This window comes from Eucalyptus grandis, chromosome 5, assembly GCF_016545825.1.
Source record: "Eucalyptus grandis isolate ANBG69807.140 chromosome 5, ASM1654582v1, whole genome shotgun sequence".
In the NCBI taxonomy this organism is placed as follows: Eukaryota; Viridiplantae; Streptophyta; class Magnoliopsida; order Myrtales; family Myrtaceae; genus Eucalyptus; species Eucalyptus grandis.
Genome location: NC_052616.1, coordinates 55992663 through 56003426, shown reverse-complemented (window position 1 = coordinate 56003426; position 10764 = coordinate 55992663).

Here is a 10764-nt window from a genome sequence, read left to right as displayed (position 1 = left end):
TTCTTCTTTCGTGAAGCAAACAAAACCTAAATGAAAATTTGTACTGGACAAAGTGCAATAACTCAAAGACAAATGAAGTGGATTAATTTAATCAATCAAAAAGCTGTACATTGCTGGTATATTTCTTTAGTAATGAAATGACCAATACTTGTCCGTGGAATTTAGAATAGAATATAGAATAATAATTAGATATTAATAAAAATAATCAATATATTAATATAATAATTAATATAATAATTAATATAAATAATTAATATATACGTGTTCTCTGTAATGTAAGACATAAAGTAGCGACATGTAAAAACTTTTTTATTAAGATATTAATAAATACACTAGGTTGCACACTTTGCATCCCTAGGCAATTTGTCACATTCGATGTCGTTTCGGATTAGTATGATCCCCTCACATTACCTTCTTTTGCTTTATGGCATATCCATATGGAAAACCATACACGATTTTATATAGAGTTAGATGCATTTTCGTCCCTTATTTTAATGGTCCGCATTCTTGCTATTCTGGAAAAAGTTATCATTCTAATTCCTAAACTCGGGAATTTTATTTTAATAGAAAGAGGCAAATAGCTATCATTCTAATTCCTAACGTTATCTTAATTGTCTCACATATCAACTAGTAATGGTATTTTTTTCCCTAAAATTACAGAGGAAGAAAAACCAGATGTAGGTACATGAAAAAACAAGCTTCTTATTCTCCTAAACCATTCAAAGAACCAAAAATTACCAGCACATGAAATTTGCCTCTTCTTTTCCGAGGTGTGCTCATACTTGAATTTTTTTTTTCTTTATCATGCGTAGGTTTCTGGTCGTGGTTGAAAATGCAGTCCAAAGTTTTTGGGCTACCACAAGGATACATTGGTCCTGAATTTGGTCTTCTTCTTTTTTTCCGTTATTAGGGCTGTATTTTCTTGGACCAGAATCATTATTTTAGAGAGTCCTAGTCTAAGATTCCTGGACCCTCCTTAATCCGGTTGGACCACGAATTCTGAGTATTATACTTCGACTTGATATAGCCTGTTAGCAAGAGTCTCCTGCCAAGAACCTGGGGTAGAAAATTTTGTCTTGCTTTGTTTTTGTTTTTTTATACTATTCTATTTTGGGGCCAGCATTTGAAAAGCTGGTCTCGACTTTCCTATTCCCGTGTTGTAAACGAGAATCGAAAGCTATCGATTGATAAGCAATGACTTTTTTGGTTCATCCTTATCGGCTGATTTCTCATCATGAACTTTGTGTCTGCGTATTCAGATTCAGCAAGAGGATGACGTCTTGCAGATGAGCTCATCTCATTTAAGTAATTTGTTGATCTGAGAAGTTAGCTGGAAATGTGACGTGACATCACATGACTTAAGTGCCATGTACATTCAGAAGACGATTGCTGGCCTAAATTTACGGACAAAACCATGGACGCGCTTGTTTTTGGTTGACCCTTTAAAAGATACCATATTAAAAATCAGTTTTAGTAAATCTAGCTCCACACACACACATTGAATTTATAAATGATTCTTCAAATTCATTACTCGATTTTCTCACAAGAGACTTTTTACAGGGAATACAATTATGTCAAGACCCAGAAAAAAGACAAAAATAAAGGCATTGCCGAAGCTTCCAATACACTACCAAAGCCAAAAGGCTTGACACCAATTAAGTTATGGTTTCAAATAATAAAAAAAATTAACAACATTCAATACCAAATACCCCTTCAAAGAAAAAAAAACCATACCAACTCTAGCCCAGCTAGCTGTCATATTGCCCAAAGAAACACTAGAAATACTTGCTCAATCTTTACAAATAAATTTAAAAAAAAAAAAGAATTTTCTAGTGCCATTGAGGTAAGAAACAATCACTCCTTACTTGCCACACAAAAACAAGCTGAATATAAAAGAATTTTGAATGAAGTGGTCATTAGGTCACAAGCAACCCCTCATTCTCAAAAATCAAATTCTTTCCAAAAACCTCATTTCAGAAAATACTAACTATTGAAGATGAATTTTTTGATAAATATCCAATCAAATTTGTAAAAAATATATTTTCAAAATATTGGTTTTTCAAACCATACAATATAAATAAAACTATTGCTTTTTATGAGCAAATTTTAGTGGAAACAGAATTAACAAAGTTCACCCACTTTGTTGATAAGTCTGATATAGATAATATCCCATACTCCGCTATTTCTATCAGTAAGGTTATACACCCCTCACAATGGGAAATCTCACCTCATACACTTAGAAAATTCCAAGCTAGGGTTATCGAAAACCTACCATACTCTACTCCATACACATACTGGGACTATGACCAAGCCTGGTGGAATTTTTTCTTCTGTCAAAATATAAATTTCCAACACACTTGGCTAGTATTCTTCAAAGATAATTTCCCAAGGGAAAACCTACCGAAGTGGTTTGATTTCTAGTAGGATCTCTTTGGTCCTTTAGATGTAATACTACACCCTATAGTCAAACAAGAATACCGAATATTCCATGAATACTTACACCAACGTAACATAATACAAGGTTCCCATGCCTTATGCACTTTTGCATAATATTTATAATCTCATGGGTAATAGCATGGGAATTTGATTATAATACATCTCCCACCAAATCTAGTGTACCCATACTTGTTCGAAGATACAAAACAAAACGGTGGGATGGATTCAAATACCATGAATGGGGATCCGAAGCTGCGGTTAAGACTTGGCTAAATAGCCAAAATACCTAGATAACTACATTCCCATCCAATACAATATTTTTGCTGAAAAAATCCATTACAAGTGCAACACTCACTTCAATCCATAATAGAGAGAAATACTTCAATGTCCTCAAAACAATACTTTTAGAAGCGGAAAAATCACAATTTGGATCTTCCAAATTACAAGATAACCAAGATGGATCCCCACAGTCATATTACAATGAAAACACTAATGAAAATGATTGCTACGGGATCAATCTTCCCTAGAAATAAGATAGAATATCACATGCTAACACTGTTGTAACGGGGGAAAAGCAATACACTATAGTAAATGGCAGACATATTGTAGCTGATGGTTTTAATTAGTGATGGGCCTAAGTTGGCCCGTCCGCCCATGCTGGGCCCAAAAGGCCCGGCCCACGGGAATATGGCCCGTGGAAGGGGAAGGTATAAAAGGGAGGAGAGAGAGAGAGAAGATAACGTTTTGGCAAAACGTATGTACGTTCTCTCCCTCGCTCTCTCTCCAACAAAAACGAACAAGTAGCAAACGGCGACACCGACCCTTCAAGGCTTCATCGGATCGAACGGGGCCAGATTTTCTTCCTCTTATCGCGTCGGTGTCTAATCTCGTGGCTAACAAGGTACGCTCGAATCCGTGGTGTGCTTTACGATCGGTGATACGTGTTTTCCCGGGCTTTGTCTTCCGCATTGATTTAGGGGTTCGATTTAGTGTCGAATCCAATTTTGGGGATCAGTCATTCCTAACATTGGTATCAGAGCCCTAATTCACATTTGTCCCGATCAATTTGATGTTTTTGATTGATTTTTCGCGGAAGAACTTCGGCCGTACGGATCGGGGCGAAAAATCCCGACACTCGAGCGTTGTTCGGCTATTTTTCTGAGTTTTCGTACATCGAAATAGTTTTCTAAACACATGGAGAGAAAGGCGACATCGCGACGAGTCCGGCGACATGTCGCACGTCACCGGGAGACGCCGCACGAGCCCGAAGCGCTGGCAATGGCCAGCGCGTGCACCACACGCGCCGGTGACGAATCGGCACGTGCGCGCCAGCGACCGGCGAAACGGCACGCACCGGTCGCGGACCAACGCGTGATGACGTCATCCGTGATGTCATCCAACGGTCGGTAACCGCTGGATGACGTCATCGGTGACGACGTTTCGCCGGCGATCACCGGTCGGCGACCCGACCAACCGTGACGCCGCACGCGCTAAAGACGTGCCGGGGTGACGCTCGCGTGACGTCATCCCGCGCACGCACAGCGGCACGTGCGGACGGTTCGCCCGAACCGGCCCGACCGGGCTTTTTCCGTCCTGACTGGTCCGCCCGGTCCATCCGGCGACCGTTGACCCGTTGACCGACCGTTGACTTTGACCGTTGACCCGAAAAAAAAAAAAAAAAAAAAAAAAAAAAAGGAATTTGTTTCTTTTTCATGTATGCCTATGTGGTTTATATGTAATCAAAATAATTTATTCTGCATTTGTTGCATGAATTTTGGAAAATTATGTATTTTCCCTTATGTAAATTATGGATTATGAGTAATCCATTTTTAGTTCTGCATTTGTTGCAAGAACTATGATGCGTTATGCACGGATAGCTGCAATCCCGAGAACGGACGAGGGAAATGCAAGACTTAAAAAGCTGATGTAAGATTTAGCTAATTATCCGTGAGATAACGGTGATTTAGTATCACATATGGTCAAGGTCAATCAGATGATACAAGAAATCATCAGTAATGGTTATCTTATGCCGGATTTTGAGAAGGTGCCGACTTTGATGAACACTCTTCCACCTGAATGGTAGCGTGTTAGATCGGCTATGTGAGGTCAACGTGGTCCCGGGTTATAGGAGGCTGGTGGAAACTTTTGTAAGAGAGCACTATAGGATTGAGTTAAGCAAAACTTCAATCCTTAGGTTGAGCGCCACCAAGGCGCAAACACATGGCGCAAAGTGAATGCGCCTTGGTGGCGACATGAATGCTCTCCAAAAGTTTTTTCCATGGTTGGCAAATGTGCCTTCAGTTTTCTCAGATGTTTTTGACTGATAGATTAGAAGGGACATTCCCTATTTATTTCTTTGATTAATTATGTAATGCTTACTACTTGATTGTTGTTGATGTAGCAACCGATATGTTAGTTGTATCATGTGAAAGCATTGTTATTTTATTGGATGTTAGATTTTATTTGCTTTCTGTTATTGCTGATTGCTGTGGATAATTAGCTGTGGGTAGTAATAGAAGTTTTTGTAACTTCATAGAATTTATTTGCATAAGACAATTATATTAATAATAATTTTGAGTTAGGATTTTTGGAGGATGATTGGAAACATAGTGACCTTTTGATTCTAAAGCCTTACTTGAAATTATTCATTAATATGATGGGTCTATGCAAATAGGGATGCATAAATGATAGGCATTAATTATTCATGCATATAAGTCTGATGTGTTCAGATCGATAGTTTCAGCAACTAAGAACGTAATTGCTGATATGAACGGCAATAATTGTGGAATATTGAGTACTAAGATTCAATATGTGCTGGAAAAGTTAGAAGCACTAGAAGCTCTTGACCATGTTATGGAAGATCTTAAGAATGATGTGCGCCACCTTGAGCTGGTAGAGGACCGCTTGACGGCATTTGAGCCGAAAATAGATATTTTCAATGCTAGTTCTAGCTCATAAAGGGCTTTGTGCTCTAAGCGCAAGTGTATTGATTTGGTCAATATGTGGGAATGTAAAGGATCAAGTCCTTATTGCAAGAAATCAAGAGTTAACCAACACAAGAGAGGAAAACGTCCTCAAGTGAAGAAAATGTCAAGGGTGAGATGTTACAATTGTGACAAAAGAGGTCACTATGCTCGCGATTGTCGTGAGCCAAAGAAAGTAAACACCTCTTGTACATTTGAGAACTTTGTTTATGTGTCAAGTTCTAAATTATTGGCTGAATCCAATCCTTTGTGGACTGTAGATTCAGGAATGACAGACCCTGTAAGGAAGGAGAGAGGATCCTTCGTGAAATTCCGACGATACCAACTGGAACTATGTGGATCTATGTGGGAAATAATTTCAGAGTTGAAGTTAAAGGGATTGGCATCTGCCAATTGAATATGCGTGGTGGACACACCTTGTTCCTACATGATGTTCCATATGCTCCAGAGATTCGTCGAAATTTAATGTCTGTTTTGGTGTTGGTTAAGCTTGGTTTTAGTATGAACTTCCATAATAGATGTGTAGATTTGTATTTGGATACAAACTACTATGATTTTGGTCACTTTCTGGATGGTTTTATTGTACTAAATGTTGACTGTTGTGATGTCAATATGTTATTCCCTTGTTTCACGTCTTCTACTTTATATGATAATGATGTGAATACGGTGGCATGCTAGACTTGGTCATATGGGCCAACAACATATGAAAAGACTAGCCAAAGAGGGCTTGTTGGGCAATATTGAAAAAGTCGATTTGTCCATATGTAAGTATTGCTTAGAAGGGAAAACGACAAGGAAACCATTTGGAAAAGATAAAGAGCTGAATTTCATCTGCATTTAATCCATTATGATGTCTGTGGTTCAATGAATGTGAGAAGAAGGCATGGGGCTGTTTATTTCATCACTTTAATAGATGATTATACTCGATTCGGATGTGTCTATTTGATTTCTCATGAATCTGAAGCATAAGTTGTTTCAGAAGGTTTATGAACCTAACAGAAAATCAATTAGACAAGAAAATAAAGGTATTTAGATCCGATCGATGTTGAGAATATTTATCTTATAAGTTCAGAAAATTATGAGATGAAAAAGGAATAGAAAGATAGTTGTCTGTTCCATATACTCCTCAACAAAATGGTGTTGCAGAGAGAAGAAACAGAACCCTACTGGAAATGGTTAGGTCCATGATAGCGTATGCTAACTTACATATCACTTTTTGGAGTGATACGTTGTTAACTGCTGCCTAAATACTTAACCGGGTGCCTTCCAAATCGGTTAGTTCCACTCCATATGAGTTATGGATAGGTAGAAAACCGGACTTAAGTTTACTTAAGCCATGGGGTTATGCTGTCTATACTCATGAGTTCTCTCACAAGTTTGGAAAATTTAGTCCTAAAGGAAATAAGAGTATTTTTAATGAGATACTCCGAACACTCAAAAATGTATGTGTTCGTAGGTGAGCAGGAAAGTGGGAGAATAACTGAATTTGAATCACAAGATGTCACATTCTTAGTGGATGAATTTCCTAAGAAGGGCGAAATAGGTAAAGATTACTTCCTATTTGAAACCTTGGATCTAGATAATGATATTGGTTGAGTTCGTCCAAGTGTGAGTAATATGAGATGTGATAAATTGAATTCAACTCATTCTCAATTGCAACCACTTGATATGACGACATCATCATTACCTAATCCAAGTGGGAGCATAATGGGGAATGATGTGCTAAGTGTACAATCTCCCATACGGTGAACAAGTCGCCAAAGTATTCCCCGTCGATGTTTTGACATTGAAAGGGAAACTTTTATGGTTGCTCCACAAGATGAGTATGAGCCAAGAAATATTAATAAGGCTCTGAATTGCCCTAATAAGGAAAAATGGATTCATGCAATGAAAGAGGAAATGGAGTCAATGAAATCAAACTAAGTCTGGGAACTGGTTGATCTTCTAAAAGGACACAAAGCTATTGGGAACAAGTGGGTTCTCAAAATAAAGCGAAAGGCTGATGGCTCGATAGAAATGCATAAGGTTCGCCTTGTGACGAAAGGGGTATAATCAATAGGAAGAAATTGATTATGAAGATACATTTTCTCCTGTAGTGAGATTTACCTTAATTCGCATTATTCTGGCAATAATGGTTAGTATGGATCTTGAGTTACATCAGATGGATGTAAAGACTGCTTTCCTCAATAGAGAATTAGATGAGGAAATAGGTATGGAATAACCTGCTAGTTTCATAGTGAAAGGCCAAGAAGAAAATGTATGTCGACTTTTGAGGTCGATATATGACCTTAAGCAGTCGTCAAGACAATGATATATACGCTTTCATAATGCCATAATGGCATATGACTTTACAATGATTGATAAGGATCATTGTGTATATATCAAAAGATCCAAGGATCAATTTGTGATCATATCATTATATGTTGATGATATACTAATTGCCGGAAGTAATATGGAGTTTGTCAATACTGTCAAAAGTTGGTTCTCTTCCAATTTTGAATTGAAGGATATGGGATTGTAAACCCATAGACACTCCTATTGCAAAAGGTGAAGGATTGAGCCATAAACTGTATCCAAGGACTCCACAAGAGAAGGAACAAATGAAATATGTTCCTTATGCTAGTGCTGTTGGGAGCTTGATGTATGCTATGATGTGTACAAGACCTGACATATGTTATGTAGTTGGAATGGTGAGCAGATACCAATCCAATCCAGGTCAAGCACGTTGGAAAGCCGTTAAAAGAATACTAAGGTATCTAAAGGGAACTGCTGATTATATGCTGAGTCATTGAGGAAAGGATCTGCGACTCTAAAGCTATTATGATGCTGATTGAGAAGGAGATTTAGATGAAAGGAAATCTACATCTGGGTTTGTTCTCTTACCGAATAATGGCACCATATGTTGGAGTAGTAAGAAACAAAAGTGTATAGTCTTGTCCACGATGGAAACTGAGTTCGTGGCATTATCAGCAACAGTATGAGAAGATGTTTGGCTTAAGAGATTTTTTGGATCATTTATGTGTTATTGGAAGTGCTGCAAATTAATTGTTGGTTAATTATGATAGCCAAGCAGCAAAAGCGTACACCAAAGATCCAAAATATCATGGCAAGACCAAACATATAGATACCAAGTATAATTTTGTCATTGATATGATTGCACGAAAAGATGTGAACTTAGAGTACATACTACGCATAGAATGGTAGCAGATCCTATGACAAAGCCGCACCTAGAGATGTGTTTTGTGGCCATATGAAATCTCTAGGACTGCGTAGAGGCTAATGTACTGAATATTATAATTTTCCCTAAGTGTTCACATATGATGAATTTATGTTTTTCATCATTAATGCCTATGAATCTTTGTTTGATCTTTATGCATCTTAATGCTTAGTGCATTACATTTAATTTAGGAAAGTATGTCGGATAGATATGAGATTAGTCCACTCACACGGGTAATCGCCTCTATTTACTATGTGATAAATAGAGATGAGACTGTTTTTTAGCTTATTATCTAGATGATAATCGAGAGCTCAAGCTTAAAACACGTATGTCGCCTTAACTGGGTGTTAAGATGAGGACATAATACTTACTATGTCCGAGAGTAAAATACCCCACATATTTTACTTTATCTATCTATGATGCCAGATGTGAGTTCTGATGAATTTAGTGAATGAGTAGATACGTGAACTCAAGTTAGACATTGGGTATGTCTGAACTATCATCTGTACGGTATTGAAAGGTGTAGACATACGCTCCATGGGAAAGGAGTTGATACCGTAATACGTATTTCATACTACGTATGCATGAGACGACCAATAAGAGTGGCAAAAGTTTGATCTCAATTTTTTTTTTATGTCGTGTGAGACTCTTGAGGAAAAGAGTTCCTCAATTTTTAGTCCCTCATGACTCTTACTTACTCTCGAGATTTCTATTTAGTGTTTGCTATCTTAGGATGTTGCCAATGGTCATGAGTTTGATTCGATCTAATGGGGCATTTCTAGAAAAGCAAGCTGAACTGAAATTGAGAGTTTGAAGGAAAGAGGAATATCGATTTTGGAGAATCACATTGTAGTTTTGTATTCACTGTTAACCAATTATGACTATCTTTGGGATAATCATAATTGTGAATACAATATATATATATATATATATATATATATATATATATATCATTGTTTAAAAGAGATCAAGAGAGATATAAATGTGATCGATCGATCTAGGGTACTGCATACTAAATCTACTCGGAGTGTGATGCCCATTATGAGCTGCTATATATTCCTAACAGATGTATGGCAACGAGCTCTCAAAGTATGCTGGTCGCACGGATTATTCACCGGTATGAATGTTGAAGAGAGGTAAAGAGAATTCTGTTCGGCCCACCATGTGCGAGTGGGAGATGATGGTTTTAATTAGTGATGGGCCTAAGTTGGCCCATCCGCCCATGCTGGGCCCAAAAGGCCCGGCCCACGAGAATATGGCCTGTGGAAGGGGAAGGTATAAAAGGGAGGAGAGAGAGAGAGAGAGAAGATAACGTTTTGGCAAAACGTACGTACGTTCTCTCCCTCGCTCTCTCTCCAACAAAAACGAACAGTAAGCAAACGGCGACACTGACCCTTCAAGGCTTCATCGGATCGAACGGGGCCAGATTTTCTTCCTCTTATCAGCGTCGGTGTCTAATCTGTGGCTAACAAGGTACGCTCGAATCCGTGGTGTGCTTTAGGATCGGTGATACGTGTTTTCCCGGGCTTCGTCTTCCGCATTGATTTAGGGGTTCGATTTAGTATCGAATCCAATTTTGGGGATCAGTCATTCCCAACAGTAGCAAATACTATTCACTTACATTGTTTAGCATTGTAGCACTTTTACTGTAGCGACATCTATAAATAGCTTTTTTAGCATGGAAGAAGGGGGCATGACCTAGATCTCATATTTCTCTCTTCTTCCTCTTCACTCCCTCTTGTAATCTCTCATCCCTTCAAGCCTCAAGCTTTCTTACCTTATATCCCTTGTTACAAAGTAAGTTTGTTTTTCAAATACATTTAGTGTAGTTTATAAAGGGTTACCAACTTGCATCATAGTTGGTTAACATTTTTTCTTATAATACAAATATCAATACTTCTTGGAGTATGGATTATCGCCCTAGTGGATGACTTGATATTTTAGTTTCTACACTTTTCAATACTTGTAATTTGCAGTTTTATAATATAAGTTCATACCACCTATATGGTTGATTTTCGTTTTTGCATACTCTTACTTTATATCTTATACATTGCTTTCGCTCTTCATATTATTTATAGTGTTCGAGATTTTATTTAATTTAATCTTCAGATATACATCATTCCTTTA